This window comes from Chionomys nivalis, chromosome 1 (genome assembly GCF_950005125.1).
Source record: "Chionomys nivalis chromosome 1, mChiNiv1.1, whole genome shotgun sequence".
Classification (NCBI taxonomy): Eukaryota; Metazoa; Chordata; class Mammalia; order Rodentia; family Cricetidae; genus Chionomys; species Chionomys nivalis.
Window position 1 is genome coordinate 7,559,548 of NC_080086.1, and position 23,537 is coordinate 7,583,084.

The window sequence follows — 23,537 nt, forward strand, 5'->3', positions numbered from 1 at the left end:
GTTGCAGGCCTCAGAAATTCATAAAAAGCATCATGTCAATAGTAAAGGCCGAAAGAAAGAATTTTCCATTACATGGCAACAAGCTAAGGACATTATAAAGAGATGTCTTACTTGTTCTTTCTATAATCAAACACCGTTGCCTGCAGGGAGTAACCCATAGAGTACTAAAAGAAATGAAATCTGGCAGATGGATGTGTTCCACTTTATGGAATTTGTTATGTTAAAATATATACACACACCATAGACACGTATTCAGGTTTTCAATGGGTTACTGCCCTGAGCTCAGAAAAGGCTGATTCAGTAATCACACATTTATTGGAAGTTATGGCCATCATGGGTATACCTGCACAAATAAAGACGGACAATGGTCTAACATATGTATCTAAGAAAATAAAATGCTTGTTTGCTTATTACAATATAAAACACATTACATGTATACCAAATAATCATACAGGTCAGGCTATAGAAAGATCAAACCGTACTATAAAGAATATGCTGAACAAACAGAAAGGGACCTAAAATAACCCCAGAAATAGATTACATAATGCTTTATTAACCTTGAATTTCCTTAACGCTAATGAGAAAGGAACGACAGCAGCAGAAAGACATTGGATAATGGAAAAGTCTGCTGAACTAAATCAACCGATTTATTTCAAAGATGTGCTGACCTCTTAATGGAAGCCAGGAGATGTGCTACATTGGGGAAGGGGTTTTGCTCTTGTTTCCACAGGAGAAGAAAAATTGTGGATACCATCAAAATTAATAAAGTTTCGATTTGAAGAGGAGAAACCTCTTGGAAAGGAGAAATGACAGCTCATTCACAATGATGATATTCATACAGGTGGTAAGAAAAACATATAGAATGTGGGTAGGGTTCTTGTCTTATCTCTGCAGGAAAACACTCATCTTCAAAAAATTCAAGGAACCCTGGATGTATGAATACTGACAGATGGAAGAATCGGCCAGCAAATCGAATAGGTCCCGTAAGTAAAATTATTCTACACTTATCTTTAAATGTGTATTAATGTGCATTTATTTATAAATATATAGAGCTGGTTTTGAAGTTGGACTCTGGCTCAGTCCCTCTCCAATTCCAAGCCTGTTGGTAAGAGAAAAACCCAGAGTTTCTGGAGTTTCTGTCTCATACCAAGAGCCATGATATGGGACAGAAAAAAATAATGAGTTTAGAAAACATCTTTGCTTTTCTTCATATCTATCATACCTTTCATTGAATATATCTATCATGCCTTTCATTGAATATATGTATGTCTATATATGTCTATATGATTAATGTTTAAGTTTTTCACAATGAACAATGAGTTTTTCCTGAAGTGACATTTGAAGTTTCCAGGAAGAAGATGAGGCCCCATAACAACAACTCAACCTGGTTGATATGATGTCATGATACTGATAGCGCTACTACAAGACCTGTTTTGGGTACCAGCTGCACAAGACAGTTCCAACTTGGTTAGCTGAAATGGTGCACATCTTATACAACATTCTGGCCAGACCTGCACAAAATACTCAGAGACTATTTGCAATTTTAAAAGACATTGATCTTGAAATTTAACCATCATTTTACTTTCACAGGATCCCCCAGAAAAAACGTCACCCCCATGACAGCTGGAAGTAATTCTAGAGGACAACGTCCCCTCTCCCAGTAAAGTTTGCCCTTGGGTTTAGGGACATCATTTAGGGATTGATTATAATTAGTATATGGTTGAGGGTTGGGGGAAAATTTTATAAGCTCAGGGATTTTTTTAAAAAAAAATAAAAGAGGGATAATTGGATGATGGGATGATAGATTTGTAATGGTGAGTTACTGTTTTTAGAGAAATATATTGGTATTGATTCTTGTATATTGATACAAAGTTAAATTATATTGACTATTGTATGCATGCATGCTTCTATCTCTGTTTAAAATATTTTTATGTATTGATATAGACATTGTATTGATAGTGTATATTTACCATATTGCAGTGTACATTTCTACCTCTGATTAAGATACTTATATATTGTATATTTGTACATTGTTTATATTTGGAGGTCATTGTCCTCATTTGTTTCACAGTTGTTTATTGTCTTAATCTTTAAGTTAGATAGGTATTGAGAATTATTATTTTTTTAAATATTTATTTATTCATTATGTATACAGTATTCTATCTGTGTGTATGCCTGCAGGCCAGAAGAAGGTTCCAGACCTCATTACAGATGGTTGTGAGCCACCATGTGGTTTCTGGGAATTGAACTCAGGACCATTGGAAGAGCAGGCAATGCTTTTATCCACTGAGCCATCTCTCCAGCCCAGGTATTGAGAATTATATAGATCAATAGCATTCTAAGTTTGTCATTTATAATTAGACTAATCAGGTTCTTTAGATACATAGAGATTATACTCAGTATAGATAGATAATCTTCAACCTCTTCAAACAGCTGTAGAAAATGGCCTTTAATCTAACTTAGAGTTTCTTGGTAGTGAGACACAATTGTTCCTGGCAACACTGCTCTATTCCTGAGAGAATGTTGAGCACCAAAGACACTCCACCTAGAGCCTTTATTTTTGGCAGAACTGGCCTTTGGGCAAAGAAATGCCCATACCTCAACCACTGACAGAGATACAGAGCGTGCATCAGTGGATAAAACAGGACTGTCATATCCTGCCAAGACAGGGTAAGATAGTTTTGAAAAGTTTCTTGCCTTTGAAAATGGTATGTCAGTTATGTTAGGCCTTAGCCAAAGTTGGTTGCTTCAACGCTGCAAACGTGACCTTGGGTGATTGCCCAGGCAGCTAGTTGTCTCTGTGATTTGTTGCATGTTTTGGAAGTTGTTTGATTGCACTTCCTAATTACTCAAGTAACATTATTTCCCTTCTCAGATCTTCGATGGGGTTGAAGACTATATAAATGTAGTTACTTTCCACTCATTACTTGGCCAAGCTATTTATTATATAAGACTTAAGCTAGTTAGAATAGGATATTTGTACTTATTGTATATAATTTCATAATAGGTTTAGAACTCTCTTACTTAAACAAAAGGGGGAGGTGTTGCGGGAGCTCCTTCCATTCCTTCAGCCAATAGCCGCTGAGATACCAGCCCATTGGGGTGTGGTCGCTCTCCCTTTAAAAAAGCGGCCACTTCCCTCTCCTCTCTCTCTTGCCTCCTGCTCTGCTTCTGGTGACTAGACTCCCTTCCTGATTGTGCAGAGGGCTGTTGTCTGGGATGGTGATCTGTAAGTTTTTTCCCCTTTAAATAAATAACCATTCTATTAATCATAATTCCAAACTGGTGTGGGATTGTTTGTGACTTATGCCTTCGCCTTCATTCAGTGTCTGAGATTCTTTCTTCTATCTCTTGTATTCTGTTGGTAATACTTGTCTCTGTAGTTCCTGTTCATTTACTCAGATTTTCCATATCTAGCCTTCCCTCGGTTTGTGTTTTCTTCACCTCCATTTCACTTTTCAAGTCTTGAACTGTTTCCCTTACCTGTTTGATTGCTTTTTCTTGGTTTTCTTGGTTATCTTTGAAAGATTTATTCATTTCTTCTACTTTTTGTTTGTCATCTTCATTTCTTTACAGCAGTTTTTCACCTCCTGTTCCTCTATTTTTTTCATAAAGTTCTATTTAAAGTCGATTTCTTCTATTTCTTCTGGAGTAGGGTGTTCAATTCTTCTTGTTTCATGATCCCTGGACTCTGGTGATGTCATGTTGTCTTTCAGGTTGTTGGAGGAATTCTTGCATTGGTGCCTGCCCATCTCCTCCTTCAAATGCAGCCAGGAGAGTCTTGGTGTCTTGGTCCAATCTTTGCTGTGACTGACTCTCTGGGTGAATCTCCTCAGTGCAGGTGCAGAAACTGTTCCTTTCTGGATGGAACTCCTCAGCACAGAAACAGGGACTCCTGGTATTCCAAGGACCCCGCAGACAAAAGGGTGGCCATGGGGGGAGGGCAGGGTTGAGTGGAACATAGAAGACCCTGCAGCAGAAGCTGAAGGTCCCCTGCACTCCCTTGAGGGGACGTTCTGGCCTGCCTGGTGTGGCCTTAGTGCAGGAGCAGGAAATGTTCCTGGGTCAAGGACTTTGGAGACAGTAGGGCAGGCTTGGGGGATGCAGGGTCATGTGTATCAAAGAAGCCCCTGCAGCAGGAGCTGGGAGGGGTCTGTGCTCACTTCAGGACAGTCAGCCCTGGGGGTTGCTCACACTCACCTGTCTGGATGGAACTCCTCAGCACAGAAACAGGGATGCCTGGTAGTCCAAGGACCCTTCAGACAAAAGGGTGGCCATGGGGGCTAGACTGTACCTTTTTTTCAAAAAAATTCAGTTGACCGAATCATATTAAACAAAATCCTAGTATTCTCCTTTAGATGTGTAATCTCTTTGTTGAAAAGGTTGGTATCAGTCTGTATTGTTTTTAAAAGTACCTCAGTCAACTGAAAACCGTTAGTTAAGATGGTTGTGTCTTCCTTAGATTTCCAACTTCTTTTCTAAAAAGCCTGGATTCAGTCTGTAAAGACTGCATCATTTTCCTATTGTCAAAGCATATTTTATGAAAAAAAGACAGAGTACAAGAAAAAAAGTGAATCTTAGAAATAGCAATGTAGGAGGGACATCATATGTGTCTTGTAAGACCTCACACATGGTGTAAGTGAAAATGCTATGGAAAGCTTGGATGGTTAGATTGTCTGACATATTGCCCTTTTAAAATTGAAAATAATAAATCTTACCTGTGGTCCAGTCAGCTAGAGTAGGTGCAATAACCGTTGCCTGCCAGTAGGGGTCAGGGTGCACCTGAATCCACGTGCTTGGTTTTAGATGGCTGAATTTAAAGGGAATACTGAAAAATACTCAAATCAAGAAGTTATTATTTATTTGTTTGTTTATTTATTTGTCTATCTATTTATTTATTTATTGTATAAATCACAGACCGTGTGTTCTGTGAATGTCTTTGGCTGTTCAATAGTTTCCTGCTCTGGTGGCATGGGCTGTGGGGCACGGGGCGCAGAGTCGAGGGAAGCCAAGTGGGTAGTCTATGTTCCTGGCGGCAGGGCACATGAGACTGTAGTGGCCCCACGTTTGGGCACCAGATGTAGCAAATTAGATCAATACAATAAATAACCAGGCCAGCTCAAGAATAACAATTATTTTTAATGGATAAGACAGGAAAACTCACGCTGCAAAAGTGGGAGGCATGACTTCCTATCTGTCTGGTGGGCACCGCGCAGAGAGAGAGCAAGCATCTGGGTCCTCCCAGTTTTTCTTTCTGGGGTCCAGGTCGCCACGCCTTAATTAGATGAGATTAATTGACAGAATTTCCCCCTCAAATCTGCTTTGGGTCTATTGCAGCACAGAATAGGGCAAGGCAGGAATTCCAAGTAAATAGAAGAGGAGAGAGTAGGCAGAGTCAGAGAGAAGCCATGTAGCTGCTGCAGGAGACAGATGCCCACACACTGGTACCAATAACCATAAGCCTTGTGGTAAAATACAAAATAATAGAAATGGGTTAATTTAAGATGTAAGAGTTCGTTAATGAAAAGCTAATAGATCAAGCAGTGTTGTAATTAATACAGTTTCTGTGTGGTTATTTTGGGTCTGGGTGGCCAGGAAACAAATGAGAAGTCTCTGCCTACAATCTCGCTTGCATCTCCTGATACCCAACTTCAACATGCTAGGGGCCCAGAAACTGGATTACAGTTTTAGGATGTACAATCTAAAAATTGTTTTACATACATACACATAAAATTTTCATGCATATGATTTAGGATTATATGCATTAAATTTCTTTTAATGTTTTATTCATTGTTGCTGTATGTAGGGTGGCTATGAGTGTGGATATCTGTGTGCTGTAGTAGGCATATGGTGGTCAGAGGACAATTAGTGGGGTCAGGTGTTCCCTTTAACGTTTATGTGGGATCCAAGGATTGAACTTGGTTCATCAGAGTCTCATGATAAGTGCTTTTACCCTCTGAACCATCTGCAGACATTATATATATGATTGATAAACAGAGCAATTAAAAACCCATTCCATCACCAGTCCAAGTGCTCTGTCAAGTTTTCTGCTTGTCTGTGACAGTTGCTGTATACCTCCTTTCATGCTTGGCAATCGTCACTTAACTCTGTTGAGATGGGTTCAGGCATGGACAATGCTTTCCAGTGAGCACGAATATGAGCAAGATAAAACTATTTCAACGGTGTTTGCATTTTCTGTGAGAAAGGGAAGTTTCTGCTCTGTGATGTTGGTTGTCTTTCTTGATGGGATGGTTTACAATTTTCTGTGCGTATAATAAATGTTCCCTTGTTTTGTTGTTTTTTTCCCATGCTTTGTATTAACTCTTGCCATCTCTAGGCTTTCAACTAAATTTTAGACAAGTGACTGTCCTTTCTGTTTTGGATTCTCTAGCTAAGGTGGCCTCACATTCAACTTGATTTGTCAGACCATCTTGGAAGTTCATCACATTTCATCATTCCAAATGCCTCCATTTGGTACTCTTTGAGAGAAGGTTTCTCACTAGATTTGGGGCTTGCCCATTCGGTGAGGCTGACTGGCCAGAGTCTCCACCTTCCTAGTGCTGAGATTACAGGTGCCTCTGTACCCAACTTTTTTTAAAGGACTTTTGGGGGGAATTGGAGTTAGGTCCTCATGCTTGTGCAGCAAGCACTTGACTAACAAATCATACCAGCCCCGCATGAATACTTTTTACCACTGTGCAACCACACAGAGCACTTCAGCTTGTACAGCAGAGGTCAAGTAAGGGAGGCGGTAAGCAGATGTTTGGGGATACTGCAGTCATGCAGGAATAAGATGCAGAGTGGTAGAGCAGGACACCCACTATTCTCCTCTGGCTTGTGCATGTACATAAGTGCTTTCCTGCATGTGCATGCACACACACACACCACCACCACCACCACGACAGGATGAACAATTTGGTGGTCACTAATTGTACTCTTGAATTCATTCCACAAAATTGAAATTTTGTGCCCTATGGCCAACATCTTGTGAACACTTTCTCTCTCTCTTAGAAGTTCAAATGCTCATACGTAGAGTGGAGCCGAATGCTGCCTGACTTGTGCCTGGCTTATTTCATTGCAAACAATGTCATCTAGGTTCATTCATATCATTACATGTGACAGGACACCCTTTTTTGAGACTGAATGATATTCTTCTGCATAGAGAAATGATACTGTCTCTATTCACTCAGCCACTGGTGGACATATGATCCACTCTCTTGGCTGTGGTGAACAATGCTCGATTAAACACGGGAGTTTCCATGACCTCTTTGATGTGCTGATTTTGTCTTCTCTTGGATGTGCACACAAGTGGGATTGCTGGATCATATGGTAGTTCTATTTTTAATTTTTTGAGGAATCTCTACGTTGGTTTCCATCATGGCTGAATTAATTTACATTCCTATCAACAGGATGCAAGGCTTCCCTGGCGCCACATCCTTTCCAACCAAACCTATATTTAAAATTAATTTAAGAAGATAAAGCTGATTCTGCTTCTCTTTGAAGTAAGAGTGTTAGGTCTGTACATGTCATTTTAAACAGGTATTTATTCACTAAAGTTAAAAAAAGATTTTAAATATTAAAAACCCTCAAAGTATTCTTGGTGGGCCACAAAAAAAATCACTCCAAAAATTTCCAAGGCCCATTTCCCTGGGAATTACATTCAATGACAAGGCAAAAAGGACTTTGTATGTGTGATTGGGTTAACCTTAAAATAGAGAAATAATCTGAGTGGATTCTAGAATTGTACCACATGAATCCATTAAAGTGGAGAGGGTGGGAGGGGCTTGTCTGGAATCTGTAGGAGGGCACTGACAGCCTAATAATATCCAGCCTTCCAACTCACGGTGCTCTCAGACCGCTGAGAACTTATTTCCCTCAGTAGTATTTTGTGGTTTTCTGTACACAAAGGTCTCTCAATTTTGCTGTTATAAATGCTTAAGTGTTTCAGATAAGGGGAGGGGAGTCCCATGGTAAGCAGTATTGGTTTTGTTTGCTCACATTTTAATTTTCACTAGTTATTCATTTTGCTAGCTATACTGATTTTATATCAATTAGTATTCTTCATCCATTTCTTAGTTTTAGTATTTTTTGTGAAATCATGGGAATTTCCTAAGCAGATTATCAGTGTCATGAAACTTATCATTTGTTTGTTTTTGAGACAGAGTTTCTTTGGGTTGCCCTGGTCATCCTGGAACTAACTCTGTAGACCAGACTGGCATCAAACTCAGAGATCTGCCTGCCTCTGCCTCCCAAGTGTTGGGATTAAAGGCATGCGCCACCAACGCCTAGAGATAGTTTTATTTCCTTGTCTCAATCTGCATGGTTTTTATTTCTATTTCCTATTAAATTGGTCTTATTAATAATTGCTTTGTTGAACAATTGGGTATGGCAAGTAGAATACAGCCTTAGGGAGAAAACTCTTAGATTTTCACCATTCGAAATGCTGCTGTCTGGGCTAACGAGATGGATCAGCAGATTAAGCATTTGCCCTGAAAGACAGATGACTAAAGTTTGGACCCCTGGGACCCACATAAATGTCCAGTAGGCATAGCTGCCTGCTTGTACTCTCAGCCTCTTTAGAAGGTAGAGAGAAAGATTCCCCCAAACCAAGTTAGCTAACAAGACTAGGTGTATCCGGGAGCTATGGGCTTGAGAGATGATGGAAAAGGACTCCTGACAGTTACTAAGATGTTTTCTTTCAGTGCTGGTATTGAACTCAGGTCCTCACACTTGTTTGGTAAGTGAGCTACACCTCCAATCAATGACTTATGTCAGAATATGACCTTTTATATTACACTTTTTATATGCATTGTTAAAATGTTTATACCTCCTGTTGTTGGATGGCCTTTGTATAAGTGATAATCAGATCAACAAGCTGGAGTTGTTTGTTATTTAATTAAAATTATTTTACATGTAAGGCCTGTGTACTGTGTGTCTGTAGTGCCTGTGAAGGCCTGAAGAGGGCATCAGACTCCCTGGAACTGGAGTTACAGATGGCCAAGAGCCACTAAGTGGGTACTGGGACTTGAACCTGGGTCCTCAGCAAGAGCAGAACATGTTCTTAGCCTCTGAACCACCTCTCCCGCTCCAGTAATGTATACGTTTTAAACTCTTCTATGTCTGGACTAGTTTGACTTCTACTTGTTCTCCAGGTTATTGACAGGAGAGTCAAAATCTAAAAGGCACTGGTGCCTGTGCTTGTCACCTTTCATTCCAGTGTGTTGCTAGGACCATGTACATCACTGAGCCATTTCTCATGGTTCAGTGTCCACCTTATGTCTGGCTGTACTGTTTTATGCGAAGCCCCCTTTGCTGGAATCTGTATAGCGATTTCAGTGATACCAATCAGTTGTGTGTGGGTCTTTCTGCACAAGACTGCTGATTCAGACCCCAGCCCCAACAGCTGTTTTCTTATTTCAGTTGGGTTTGGGTGGTTTGTACCTTTTTTATCTTTCTTCTTTTAATTACACTTTCAGTTTTATGTAAAACCCATGTACTTGGTCGGTTTGGTTCATCTAATCTGATAATCTTTGCTTTTTAAAGTGAGTATTAAGACCATTTTAATGATACAATTCAAGTAAAATCTACCATCTGCCTTTTCTTCCTACTCGTTCCATCTGTGCTTGGTACATGTGTATGTACACATACACACGCACATATATACACACATTTTCTTTCTTCATTTTCCCTCCACTATTAGTGTGTAAGTTATGACTCCTCTTAAGAGAACTTTCATGGTTGTTCTAGGCTTTTTAGCATATACTCTTATTATAGCCCTCCTTCATATAGATTACACTACAAGATACATCAAATAAATGAGAGTAATTATGCTATTATCTCTGAATTATCCTGGATGATTTCAATCAATCTTATTGTTCTTCTGGATGTTCTCACTGCCTTTGGCTCTAATTTTCCGAGTTCTGTGCTCAACTGTATTGTCAGTCTTTCTAGCTTTTGATACGTATATAAAGTTATAACTTCCCCTGTGATTTTTCTCTTTAAAATCCCAGAAGTTTTACATAGTGCTCTTATTTCTTTTAATTCTGAATATTTATAATGACCATTTTGACTCCTGAACTTTTGAGTTATTCAGAAATATATTTCTAGCCTTCCAGGGTAGTTTTTTATTCATTTTTTTCTGATTAAGTTGCATAATGATAGAATATTTTGATCCAAATGACAAGTTATTTGGAAAATGTTAAAGATTTATTTCCTTGTTGCTTATTCAGTTTATATAACCATCTCAAATGTGTGTGAAGGGGAAAATGAATTGTTTGCTGTGCGCCACACTCCATCTCCCCAGGTCATCTAGCTTTCTTCCATTTTTCACATATCTGTAAAATCTAGATTGTTAGTTGTATCGTTGAATCTTGGCTGGTGTTGACCATCAGCTTGACGGGCTCTGGAGTTGCTGAAGGGAGAAGTCTCCATGCATGTCTGTGAAGAATGTTCTAGAGTCAGTTCATTGGTGTGGTATCTTTGCTGTCTTTCCTGTTGCTACAATAAAACACACTGGCAGTGCTGTGGGACAATGGTCTTTCATCCTGTCATGTGTATTATTTTCAACAATATGCTGATTAGCCAGTAGTGAGGCAAGAAGTATAGGTGGGGTGACCAGACAGGAAGTAGAGGCAGAGCAATGAGAAGAGGAGAATTCTGGGAAAAGGATGCAGTCTACAGTCACGACCCAGATGCAGAGGAAGCAAGATGTAACTGCCTTGCCAAATAAAGTACCAAGCCACATGGCTAGTACAGACAAGAATAATGGGTTAATGTACGAGGTAAGAAAGAGTTAATAAGAAGAGCCTGAGATACTAGGCCAATCAGTTTATTATTGGTGTAGACTTCTGTGTGATTTATTTGGGACTAAACAACTGTAGGACTAGGTGGGACAGAAACCTCTGTCAACATAGCAGAATTAGCTTAAGAGTGAGAGGGTTCATTATGGCCCCTTTTTGAGGATATAATTTGCAGTGGCAGGGAAATCCTGGCACCACAAGCCTGAGGCTGGGACCCATTGCATCTGCAGTTAGGAAATATAAACAGTGATGGTATTCCACTGGCTCATTCCTTTTCTTTCAAGCCAGGGCCCAGCCCATGGTACGATGCTGCCCAAACTTAGGATAGGTCTTCCCACCTCCATTACCCCTTCACAGACATGCCCACAGATTTGTCTCCAAGGTGATTCTAGATCCCCCCGGGTTGGTTATTGGTATAAACCGTCATATATATATAGGAGAAAGCAAGCAGGGATGGATTTCTTCTTTCCTTAATCTTGTAAACCACCTTCTGCTGTCTTCTGTATCTCCCCTGCCTCTCTCTCTTTTTTTTTTTTTTTTTTTTTTTTCTTAAGAGCTAAAGAGTGAAGGCTTTGCTCTGGTTGGGCTTTGGTTGAAGGAAGTAAACAATGTGGCTGGTTAGGCTTTGGTTGAAGGAAGGATTTGATGTGGCTGGCTTGAAATAGATGGACCAATGTACTGTTCTTTGTGTTCACAGTGAGCCTGTTTTCCTTCTCGTCATCTGTGTGCTCTTGGGAGCAGCATCAGCATCTTCCATTTCTTCCAGGAATCTCTTGGCTGTTTTCCTAATGAGGGCTAGCTTTTAGCCCAACTCAGTTTTTAATGTTCCTCCTTTCACAAGGCTAATCATCTCCAGCTCACCCCCTTTTCTTATTCATGTAACACTTAAAGACCATTGTAGCATTATTAATTAGTTTAATCTCTCTCTCTCTCTCTCTCTCTCTCTCTCTCTTTCTCTCTCTCTCTCTCTCTCTCTCTCTCTCTCTCTCTCTCTCTCTGTGTGTGTGTGTGTGTGTGTATGTGTGTTTGTGTGTGCATGTGTGCACGCATTGGGGGTACTCCACATATGTGTGCATGGTGCATGTATGTGGAGGCCAGAGTGTCAGGTGTCTTTCTCCATTTCCGTCTACTTTAATTTTTGAGACAGGGTCTCTAACTGACTTTTACTGATTTGTAATATGGAGGCTACTTGTTCGTTTCCAAGCTACCCAGACTCCCAAAAGAACCACACAGAAAATGTATTAATTAAATCACTGCTTGGCCAATTACTTGAGCGTAATGCTAGCTAGCTCTTACATCTAGAACTAACCCATCTCCATTATTTTATATTTTACTATGAATTTCATCGCCTACTGGCAAGGTTTCAACATGTCTGTCTCTGGCAGTGGCTCCATGGCTTCTCCCCTGACTCCACCTTCTTCCTCCCAGCATTCAGTTTAGTTTTCCCCTCCTATCTCTGCTCTACCCTATCAGGCCAAGCCAGTTTCTTTATTAACCAATGGTATTCACAGCATACAGAGGGAAATCCCACATCACTGATTGACAGCACACCCTAGGACCCTCCTGGCTCCCACCTCCCCAGTGTCAGGAGTAGAGATGGATGTCACCATGCCTGTTTTTATCGTGACTTCTAAGGGAGCTGCATTAAGGCCCTCACGCTCTCACAGCCAGCACTTGCACACAGAGCCGTGGTTCTGAACCTCTGTTCTAGGGTGTCTATTGCTGAGATGAAACACCATGGCCAAGAATATGTCGGGGAGGAGATTTATTGCATCTAGAGAAGTCAGAGACCTCAAGGCAGGACCCAGAGGCAGGAACTGAAGCAGAGGCCATGGAGGAGCGATGCAAACTACATGTCCTTCTTAGACTGCTTTCTTATACACCCAGAACCACTGGCCCAGAGGTGGCACCACCCACAGTGGCTGAATCTTCCCCCATCATCAATCAAGAAAATGTACCTAGCCGGGCGATGGTGGCACACGCCTTTAATACCAGCACTCGGGAGGCAGAGGCAGGCGGATCTCTGTGAGTTCGAGACCAGCCTGGTCTACAGAGCTAGTTCCAGGACAGGCTCCAAAGCCACAGAGAAACCCTGTCTCGAAAAACCAAAAAAAAAAAAAAAAAAAAAAAGGAAAAAAAGAAAATGTACCATAGGTTTGCCTAGAACCAGGCTGGTGGGGGCATTTTCTCAACTGAGAGGCCTTCTAAAAGGACCTTAGCTTATGTCAATTTGACACAAAACTCGAGGACATCGACCTCTAATATTAGCCTAATTTTGGTCTCTTGGGGACTTGCGGTACACAGAAGCCTAAGGAGAAGTGAATGGCTGGTTTGTGAGCAGACAAACTTTACAACTTTATCCCAGAGATCTGCCTGCCTCTGTCCTGAGTACTGGGGTTAAAACATATGCCACCACACCTAGCTCTAGCCCTGTTTTATGTGGTGCTGGGGGGTTGTAGTCAGGGCATCATGCATGCTAGACAAGCACTCTATCAACTGAGCTAAGTTCCTATCTTCTCCATTTACTTTTAATGTTCTAATTTCCAAAAATATCTAAGCTTAGAGTATCTCGGTTCTCTCCAATAAGTAAAGATTTAATGGCATTGCCTATGCCTTATAGTTCTAACTTTATATTCATATGCAAGTTATGATTGCTTTCACTTTATAAATACATATTTGGATAACCACTATTATCTTTTTTTTTTTTTTTTTTTTTTTTTTGGTTTTTCGAGACAGGGTTTCTCTGTAGCTTTTTGGAGCCTGTCCTGGAACTCCCTTTGTAGACCAGGCTGGCCTCGAACTCACGGAGATCCGCCTGCTTCTGCCTCCAGAGTGCTGGGATTAAAGGCGTGCGCCACCACTGCCTGGCCACTATTATCTTTTTTGATGCCAGCTTATTATTATTATTTTTAACCTACCATTTATTTCACCTGGGGTCATTTCTATCTTTCATCTCATATACATTTCTTACAATTTAGTACGTGAATGAGACTGAGTTTTTTATATACTTTTGGGTTCATGATACTTCTTCCAGAAAACAGCATCATGGCTCCTGGCAGAATACCAGACAGTCAGGTCTGTGGTTTAAAGGTGAAATGCACCTCCTAGGTTCATGTGTCCCCAGTGGGAGGCATTGTGAAGCCTTTAAGAGCTGGAACCTCATTGGGGGAAGTGGATCACTGTGGGCGGGCCTTGAAGTTTTATAGCCCCGCCTCACTTCCTGTTCTCTTTCTGCTTCCTGGCTGCAGACTGCCATATGACTGGCTGCCTCCAGTTCTTGCTGCCAAGCCTTCCTTGCCATGATGGAATCCATCCCTCTAGAATTAACTGTATGCCAGAATGCTTCCTCCTGTAAGCTGCTTTGTTGAGGATTTGATTAGCAACAGAAAATTAAGACTCCTAGGAACGAGTGGGCAAGTGAGTGAATGGATGAGCTTGATAGTCACTGGGGTCAGAAGAGTTTTAATGCAAGAATGTCTACGGGCTGCAGACAGCTTTGGCAAAATACCATTTAAATGTCGGTTTTCTCATTTGAAATGAGAAGTATCCGTGTCCCAAATCCCAGTATGTTTGGGTCCCAAAGTAAAAAGGACACAGGCAGCTTATTTTAAAATGCTGCATTAATTCTAAAATTATATAAATTCTGTGAAATCAATTGAGTACTATAAAATAGTTAATTTGAATTGAGAAACATTTCTGAAATATGAGTTTAAATCTACAATCCATTTCTTGAATCTGGTAAATGATTCAGAATTTATGTTAAAGTCAGTGAATATCTTCCTTCTTAAACAATAGAATCATCTCATATTTCACAGACTTAACTCCTGGAGAATTTGATTACCTCAATGAGTAAAAACTGTGAAGTAGACTTTTCTCTTGTATATCAATATAATGCTTTTAGCTTGATGGCTTTTGAAATAAGTTCATGTGGAAATGGTTATTGTGAAAACTTGATACTTTGAATACCCATGTTTCTTTGACAGAGAATTATATATTTGGGATTGTTTGGGGAATTTGATTAGATCCCCAGAGAATACAACTGAAACCTGAGCTGTGACAGACCAGTTCCTCTGATGTATAGAGGAGCCTTCCTCTGTCTGTATTACAGTCAGTCACCCAGAGTCTCCCAGGGATTCAGAGAATCTACTAGAAGGCAGGCTGAGGAAACAGGTGCCCTCTAGCCACAGGGCAGAAGATGACTGCACTGTACCTGCAGGATACAAAGCCATGCCTATGCCCATAACACACGGCCTGTTGACTCACCCTCGCTTGCCTTGGGAGGTATTTGCTGGGCTGTTACAGATGAGTCAGCATATGTACACACGGCATGGACCTCCTCCTTACATGTGAAACTGAGGAAAAGTGTCTCTTATGGCTTGACCATGCTTATGTCTGATGGACCTCCATGGAATTTAAATCAGTCAGCACCCTTGATCCTCCTCTTTGAAGTAAAGCACTCAGCCAGGATGGACTCCCAGTGTACACGTTAGAGAGGATCATTAGTTTACAAATGTTCTGCACTGGCACAAATACCTCATTTGTTGGAGTGGCTATGCCGAGGGAAACAAGAGCTGAAGCATCAATTTATAATGGGTGGAAGGAGGCGAGAGCAAGTGGGCTCGATATATTGATGTCTCTTCATTCCCTCGGGCATTTTCCAGAAAGCTCTTTATATTTATCCATACCTTGTTCCAAAGGCGTGCACTGAAGCAGTCTTAGGTAGGGGCCCCCGAGAGCCTGATGTTGTGTGACAGTTAATGGGATAGATGAAGGCACCCCTTTGTGCCTCAGGCTTTAGGTTCTAGCCTATTAATCATCTCTTTGTAACTGCTTCCCTACATTGTTTCATCTGATCTTGGTGCATTCAACAGAGGTCTCCTGCGAACTGACGCAGGATGTCCTGTATATGTGTTGCATTTATTGGATAATGAATAAAGGTGCCTCAGTCAATGACTTTGCAGGGTACAGCCAGGTGAGAAGTCCGAACATATATATATATATATATATATATATATATATATATATATATATATAGAGAGAGAGAGAGAGAGAGAGAGAGGTTGGGGGGAGCAGAGAAGGAACCTTTCTGGCAAGCCATAGCCTTGTGGCAGTACATGGATTAATAGAAATGGGTTAATTTAAGATATAATAGCTAGGTAGGAATACACCTAAGCTAATGGGCAAGCAGTATTGTAATTAATATGGTTTCCATGTCATTTATTTGGGTTTGGGTGGCCAGAAATGAATGAGCAGTCTCAGTTCACACAGTGGTACAAGTGTGGGCCAATTGCATCCACATCAAACCCGAGAGAGCTTGGGAAGGAATTCAAGACACAAAAGAACAGAGTTAAGCACAGCTTCATGGTAACATTATCTCAGCTGGGCTCTGTTTGCTCGTGGAGAGCAAAGGCATGGCTCCTTTAAGAGAAATTTTTCTGACTCAGCATTAGCAGCTTCCTGGTTCATGCTGATCCTGTTAATGAACACTTAAATGGAGTCTGTGAGCAGCATGTTACAAATTGATTAATGGTGACATAGACACGCTATGTCCCTGGAGCTGGGGCATTGAACATGGCTCACAGAGGCAGTGAACATGCTCTGCCATGTTGGACTGGGTGGATCAAACAGGCAGGGCCATGGAGTTGGTCCTAGCCATAGCCCCTTAGCATTAAAAAAAAAATGGTACTCCTGGTCATAAAAAATGATTACAGGTACACCATAAAGACAGATTCAGACAGTAAAAAGACCTCTGAATGGGCCACAGTGTTAAATAAATGTGAATGGGCTTAAGAGAGAAGAAACAATACAGACAGTTATAGATTAAAGGAGTAAAGATAATAAAAATAAATATTTAAAAGTAGTAGAGTAAAATAAAAGTCATGTAAAGATGGAAAATACACAGAGTCTGGATTATGTATACTATTGTGTTTTCTTTGAATCTTTTGACTATGAATGAACTAACTACAGAGAGACATTTCATTGTACAGGCTGCTAAGCTAAACTAACATAAAGATATCTTGACTTCAAAATTTGAGTCTAACAATATGTTACTTTGGAAAAGATGCTCTGCTTTTGTTTCCATAGAAGATGAGAACCTGTGGATTCCTTCCAGGCTAATGTGGTTTGATGGAACAAGATCATGACCCTAAAAATACTTTGCCCAACAAACAGCAGAAAGCAGTTTGGAGAAAACTATTCCCCAATTCCCAAAATGAGTATTTATAAATGTTTGTTTTTATTTAAAGGGTTTTCATTATAAATAGTTAAATGATCACAGTCAATCTCTTTTTTAAAAAGTATGGGTGAGAGATATGATACAAAGATGAATACTTTGCTTTGGTATGGATCTTAGTCTATTATACAAATTTAAGGTCGATTTGTTAAATTGTATATATGTATTTTTGCTCTTGTTTAAGGTATTATGTTTGTGCATCTCATTTAAAGATATAATGTGTAGTTAAGAAATACAGATTAATAGATAGCCATATATAATAGTCAAACTTGTGGTCATGTTACAGAGATATATTTTACATGGATAGGTATTCTTCAAACCTTTCAAAGACCTACAGAATATGGCATTTGAAATATTTTAAGAACTTAGACTTTTCTCGTCAGTGAGACATGTCTGCTTCTGGCAGCACCAATTACTGCAAGAGGATGATGGGCATCAAAGAAGCTGCTTATGGAGTTTGCTAGCCATTTGGGCAAGAAACAGCTCTTGCCTAGACTGCTTTATGGTATACTGTATAAATTGGACATACAGGATCCACAGACAAATGGCTGCATAACTTGCTTAAAGAAGGTAAGACAGCCCTTCAGGGTTCCTGCTTCATGAAAGAATCTGCCAGACATTCTTCAGGATAAAGAAGAAAGAAACTGATGAACTTCGCCATTAGAAGGCAGAACGGGGACTTCAAATTTCCTGCTTCTTGGAAAAGTCCACCAGATACTATGGGCCTGTAGGCCAAAGATGGATGCCTCAATGTTACAGAAGAGCTTTGGATAACTGTACAGGCAGCAAGATGTCTCTGCAAATTCTAGAACTTTGGCAGTTGCTTACAATGCATTTCTTGCTTAATTAAGTAGTATTATATTCTGCTGGGTTCTTGAAGATTTGAAGACAGACAGCTATAGTTATAATTTTCCTTAGTTTAATAAAGGATAAGTTAGATATGAACCTTAAGGCTCACAAAGAAATAGTGAAACTAATTCTTGCTTGATACCTGTTTTGTTACATGTAATTTTACTGTGTTAAAGTTAAAGCCTTCCTTTTTATTTAAATAGAAAAGGGGAGGTGATGTGGGATGTATTTCTGTGTATGTGTTGTTTTTTTATCAGATAATGAATAAATCTGTTTCAGCCAATGACTTAGCAGAGTACATCCAGGTGGGAAATCCAAATAGAGATATATAGAGAGAATAGACAGAGTCAAGGAGATGCTGTGTAGCTGCCAAAAGAGAAAGACGCTGCTGCCAGAACCTCTCTGGTAAGCCACAGTCTTGTGGTGATAAATAGATGAATAGAAATGGGTTAATTTAAGAAGAAGAGCTAGGAAGAAATATACCTAAGCTATTGGCCAAGGAGTATTGTAATTAGTATAGTTTCTGTGTGATCATTCGGGTCTGTGCAGTCAGAAAGAATGAGAAGTCTCCACTTACACTAACAGTGTAGGAACTGGTGCACAATATTGATGTGGACTATTTGCTGCATATAAAATGAAAGAAAAATTAGTTTTTTTGAAATGAAAATGATACTATTATGGCTAGGGAGATGGCACAGTGGTTAAGTGTGCTTGCTTCTTTTCCTGAGGACTTAGGTTCCGTTGACAGCACTCAGGTTGGGCAGCTCACAACCATCTGTAACTGTACCTGCAGGGAAATCCAACACCACTGGGCTCTGAGGTCTTTTTACCTGCATACAGGTACTTTTGTAAGCACACACACACACACACACTTAAAAATAATAAAAGTAAAGGCTCGAGAGGTAGCTTAAGAACACTTGTTGCTCCTCCAAAAGTTGTAGATTCAGTTCTAGGACCCACATGGTGGTTCACAACTGTCTCTAACTCCAGTTCCTTTTTTGACTTCTGTGAATGACAGAGTTATACTGCACATATTATAAAAATGATAAAAAATGAATCTAAAATTATGGTGTTACTTATAGAAATACTTTTAGGCGTAAAGCTGTTCTTTTAATTTTATACAAAAAGTTTTTTCTCAGGTTTATGCATCTCTAATCATATGTTGCTAGTTAAAACTCTGGTGCTGGGGTTGGAGAGATTGTTCAGTGGTTAATCACGCTTACTGCTCTTGCAGAGGACCTGAGTCTGCTGTGTGGGTGCTGAGAACCAAACTGGGTTTATTTAAACAGCAATCAATTAGAAAAAGAATTTAAAAAGAGGTCAATATCTTGTTCTAAATTGTAAGTTGATATAATCTTTGACTTTAACATTGATTTTATCTATTTAGAGCTTTGGCAGAATTTTTGAAAAGTAGGAAGTTTGATGCTAAGTATTATGTTTCTCTTCCTTTGTTTTTTTAATCTTTGTATGAGTGTTTATGATTGAATCGTTTTGTTTGATTGTATCACAAGTTGGATGTGCATCTAAAAACTTCACCCATCAATGATAATGAATTACTTTTCTCATTATATGACCCAAATATCTGATATTATAGGTCATGCTGTATGCACTGGTGTTGACTGTGCCATAGAGAGTGTTGGTGACACACTTTGGTGACCCCAGCACTCTGGAGGCATAGTCTGGAGGGTTGCCTTAAGTTCTAGTCCAGCTTGATCTATACAGTGAATTCCTAGACAGCCAGGGGTATATAGTGAGACCTTGTCTTAGAAACCAAACAAAAGTGATGGTAATGCCTCACTCTTTTCTAGGTTCTCCCACAGTTGGGGATGTCCATTCCTTGTATGTCTAAGCTGGAGGCCTGGCCAATGGCAACTGGAGAAACTCACTGATCTCAAGACATGTCAAAGTAAGAAAATTGTACATATTCAAGTTACAAAAATAGGGTAATGGCTAGGGAACAAATACATAGTCATAGAAAAACTTAATTCAATGTTGTCAAACCTTTGTGTCCTAAGAAATCTTGATCTCCTCTTGATCTTGTTTTTCTGAGAATTACGGTATTTGAATGTGAATGGCCCCCACAGGCTCCTATGTTTGAATGCCTGGCCTCACCCAGTTGGTGGAACTGTTTGTGAAGGACTAAGAGGAGGTGTGGCCTTGTTAGCGGAGGTGTGTGGCTGGTGGTGGACTTTGAGGTTTTGTTTCCACTGTGTCTCTCTCTGCCCTGTGGTTTTTGTCTCCACATAAAAGCTGTCAACCACTGCTCTGTTTCCATGCCTCCCTGCCATGATGTCATGGACCCCTGAAACTGTAACCAAGCCCTCAGTAAGAAGCCTGATGAAGACAAAAGTGAAGGTGTTGGGTTAGAAGCACCCTCAGCAACCCCTGTGCTTCAGGAAGAAAATGCTTTGTCAATGGCTAAAGCTGGAAAAAGTAAAGTAACAGAATTCTTAATAAACTGTTAAAAAATGTTCAATTCCCTGGATCACAAAAGAATGCTACTCTGTTGTTATGGGTTATGGGTTCCTCCTCCCCCTCTTTTCCTCCACCTCCCTCCCCCCTCTCTATCCTTCCCTCTCCTCCTCCCTTTTTTTTCCTTTTAGGGTAATTGATAAGCGGTACAGTTGCCCAGCTGAGAAGGCATGATGCTGGAATTCTGCATCCGTGGCTGGCCCCTTCCTCTGTTCCCAATTGTAGCTGTTGAGGATGCACAGCACAGAGCATGACCAGTTGAAAAATGAGAGGTTTACAAACAGGAACAAATTCATGGGTCATCTTCACATGGCCTCAGTCAAAGACATGGAGAAGGATGGCCTCTGACCTCTACCAAGATAGGAAACACTTGGGGTCTGGGCAGAGACAAAGACCCTTTGCCAAAGACAGGAGTTTCTTATATCTGGATGAAAGGACTGAAAATACAATAAGGACAATTTCAATGTTTCTACTTCATTTCTGTGTTTTATTGCTAGCTCTGTATTTGATTGTATTGTAATTAATTACTCTCTGTTTCTTTCCTTGACCTATGGATCAGAGCCTCGATGGAGAACTGAATGCAAACATTCTCCCACATCAGCACACTGCTTGGGTTGGTTTGCTCGTTCTGGGGTTCACATGGAAGAGATTATTTGTTGGAGTTTGTTGCCTCGGGCCATCTTCTATTTTGGCTACATAACAGGGACAGGGGTGTCTCCCTCTCTCCTAGGTCCGTCCTGTGGAAGGCACAGTGCTGAGAAGTCACACTGGCCTGGGAATCTCTTCTTCCTGGCATTCTCTGAATTTACAATTCTTGTTCAGAACTGAAGATGCATCAGCAGGAAGTTGATCTTTCAAGACTACTTCAGAAATCATACCCTAGCCTAGCAGTTTGGAGTTTATTACAGGCATTAAAGGGGGCTAAGTACCCTGCCAAATTTTTGCTAATATTATCATTAAAGATATTTAGTTACTACTATTTCTGCATCCACTGAAAATGGCATGCAATTACCCACAGAATATATTTTCTCCTTTCAAACTGCAAAGCCCCAGAGAGTCTGACTAATTGCCAACCTCTTCTAGGGACATTACTCAATACATATTACCCTTCTGTAAGTCTAGATTATGGGAGACTAATGACCTGCCATATTCTGAGTCATGTGTATAATAATTTATAACAGGCATTTCAAGCCATAATTTGCTCCTGGTCAATGGTTTTTGCCTTATTTATTTATTCAGGAGTGCTAGGGATGGCTTGCAGACGCCAGTGCTTACTAATGGGTGCTTTGAGCCACGTCTCTCATCTGGTTTGGTTTTACTTTTTGAGACAGATCTGGAGTAGCCAAGCTGGCCTTCTTGATCCTATCTACTATTTCCTAAGTGCTGATATCATTTCTCTTTAATTAATTAAATTTTCACACTTCTGGGGATGAAGTCTAGGGCCTTGCACATGCTGGACAAGCACATCGGCCCTGAGCTGCATCCCTAGGGTTTATTATGATCATCGTTTTAAAATAAAAGCCTTGCACATGCTGGACAAGCACATTGGCCCTGAGCTGTATCCCTAGCATTTATTATGATCATTGTTTTAAAATAAAAGCCACGGACAGTGTTGTCTTGGTTTTCAGCACTGAGGTTTGAACTCAGCCTCCCTCCTCGTGCCAGATAATTCTAATTGGTATTAATAATAAAAACTCAGAGTCAGTTATTGGGGTGAAAGCTGAAGGATCAGAGAAGCAGAGTGGCCAGTGGCCAGTCAGTAGAGTTCTTACCTCTCCCAATGCAAAGCTCCTGTCCTCAGACTGCCTCCTCTGACTGCCTGCCTCAGACTGCACTGCTCCTCAGACTACACTGAGCTCCTGTCTCCTCCCGCCTTATATTCCTCTCTCCACCCAGCCATATCATTCCTGTCTTCATTTCCCTAGCGCTGGGATCAAAGCTGTGGAATTCCAAGTGCTGGGATCACCTTTGTGTGTGTGAGCTCCATTTCTTTTTTAGAGTGGATCAATTTCATGTAGCCCAAGGTGGCCTTGAATTTACAGAGATTTGTCTGTTCCCAAAGTCCTGGAATTAAAGGTGTGTGCCACCACTGCCTGGTTTCTAGTGGCTTAGCTGTGTGGTCTGGTCTTCAGGCAAAGCACCCTTTCTCCTTGCTGTGCACTACTGCTCCAACAGCACTGCACACTGTGGTGGTCAGCTCCGGAAAGGAACGAGAAGATGATGGAGTGAAGATTCTGAGCTAGCTTCTTCCTGGATAATTGGCAGGTGACATGGAAGGAGGGTGAGCGATACAGTGATGGTAGCAGCAATTAAGACGTGAGCTCTTATCGATTGTGATTCTGAAGAGACCTCGGAGTTGAAATAGACACATGGAAATGTGTATCCTTGGCTAGGAATCTGGCAGAGACCGCACCATGCTTCATTTCAGGACACTGTTGGTGGGATTGAATGCAAACGCACCCCAGCACACATGGAAACTTTCCAAGGAACAGGTGGGAATTCTCTGTGCAGAAGAGCCTTCCAGGAGGCCACCAGAATGGCTGGAGTTCGTCCTCAGGTCTGACATGGTAGCACCAACACTTGGGAGGTGAAAGCAGAGGGACCCTGAGTTTGAGGACACACCGGGCGACACAGCCCATCTCAAGAACAAACAAAGATTCCTTTGATTATAATTTTTAGGAAAGACTTTCCCAAAACCAGCCTGGAGGTTAAATATCAAAGATACTAGGAAGTCTTCAAATATCAAATTTGGAGCAAATGTAGATGAAAGATTTTTAAGATCAACCACAAAGCAGTGATAATCGTAGAGATCTGCTTCAGAGACTCCCCAGCTTAGGCCCTGTCATTAAATCTGCCTGCAACAACTTATCACTCCAAGAATGGAGAGTCCAGGTGAGTTTCCTGACTCCCTCCCTGGTCAGTTCCCATCCTCCCTGCTTCCTTGTCCTGCCTCCCTCTCTCTTCAGTCCTGGGAGGTTTCAACAGCTCATGTTATATTCATCACGTCACCCACACAGTGCTTGAGAAAGACCGTTCCAAAACCACAGAAGACCAAGTTTTATGGACACGTAGTAAAAACATGTGCTTGAATAAAAGAGTCATCAAAATAAACTATTGAGATGCTAGTTTGTAGTCTACAGAAGTCTCTAGAAAGAAAATACGTGGAGATGGAGAGCTAGGCTGAG

The 23,537-nt window shown here is 40.7% G+C and overlaps 1 long non-coding RNA gene across 1 annotated transcript; it reads left to right on the top strand.

Annotated features, from left to right (window-relative positions):
* Positions 1-3,176: 3,176 nt before the first annotated feature.
* Positions 3,177-20,318, top strand: LOC130867690 (uncharacterized). Its single transcript, XR_009056475.1, has 3 exons — positions 3,177-3,229; positions 19,689-19,786; positions 20,131-20,318. It is a non-coding gene; the product is annotated as an uncharacterized LOC130867690 (long non-coding RNA).
* Positions 20,319-23,537: the final 3,219 nt, after the last annotated feature.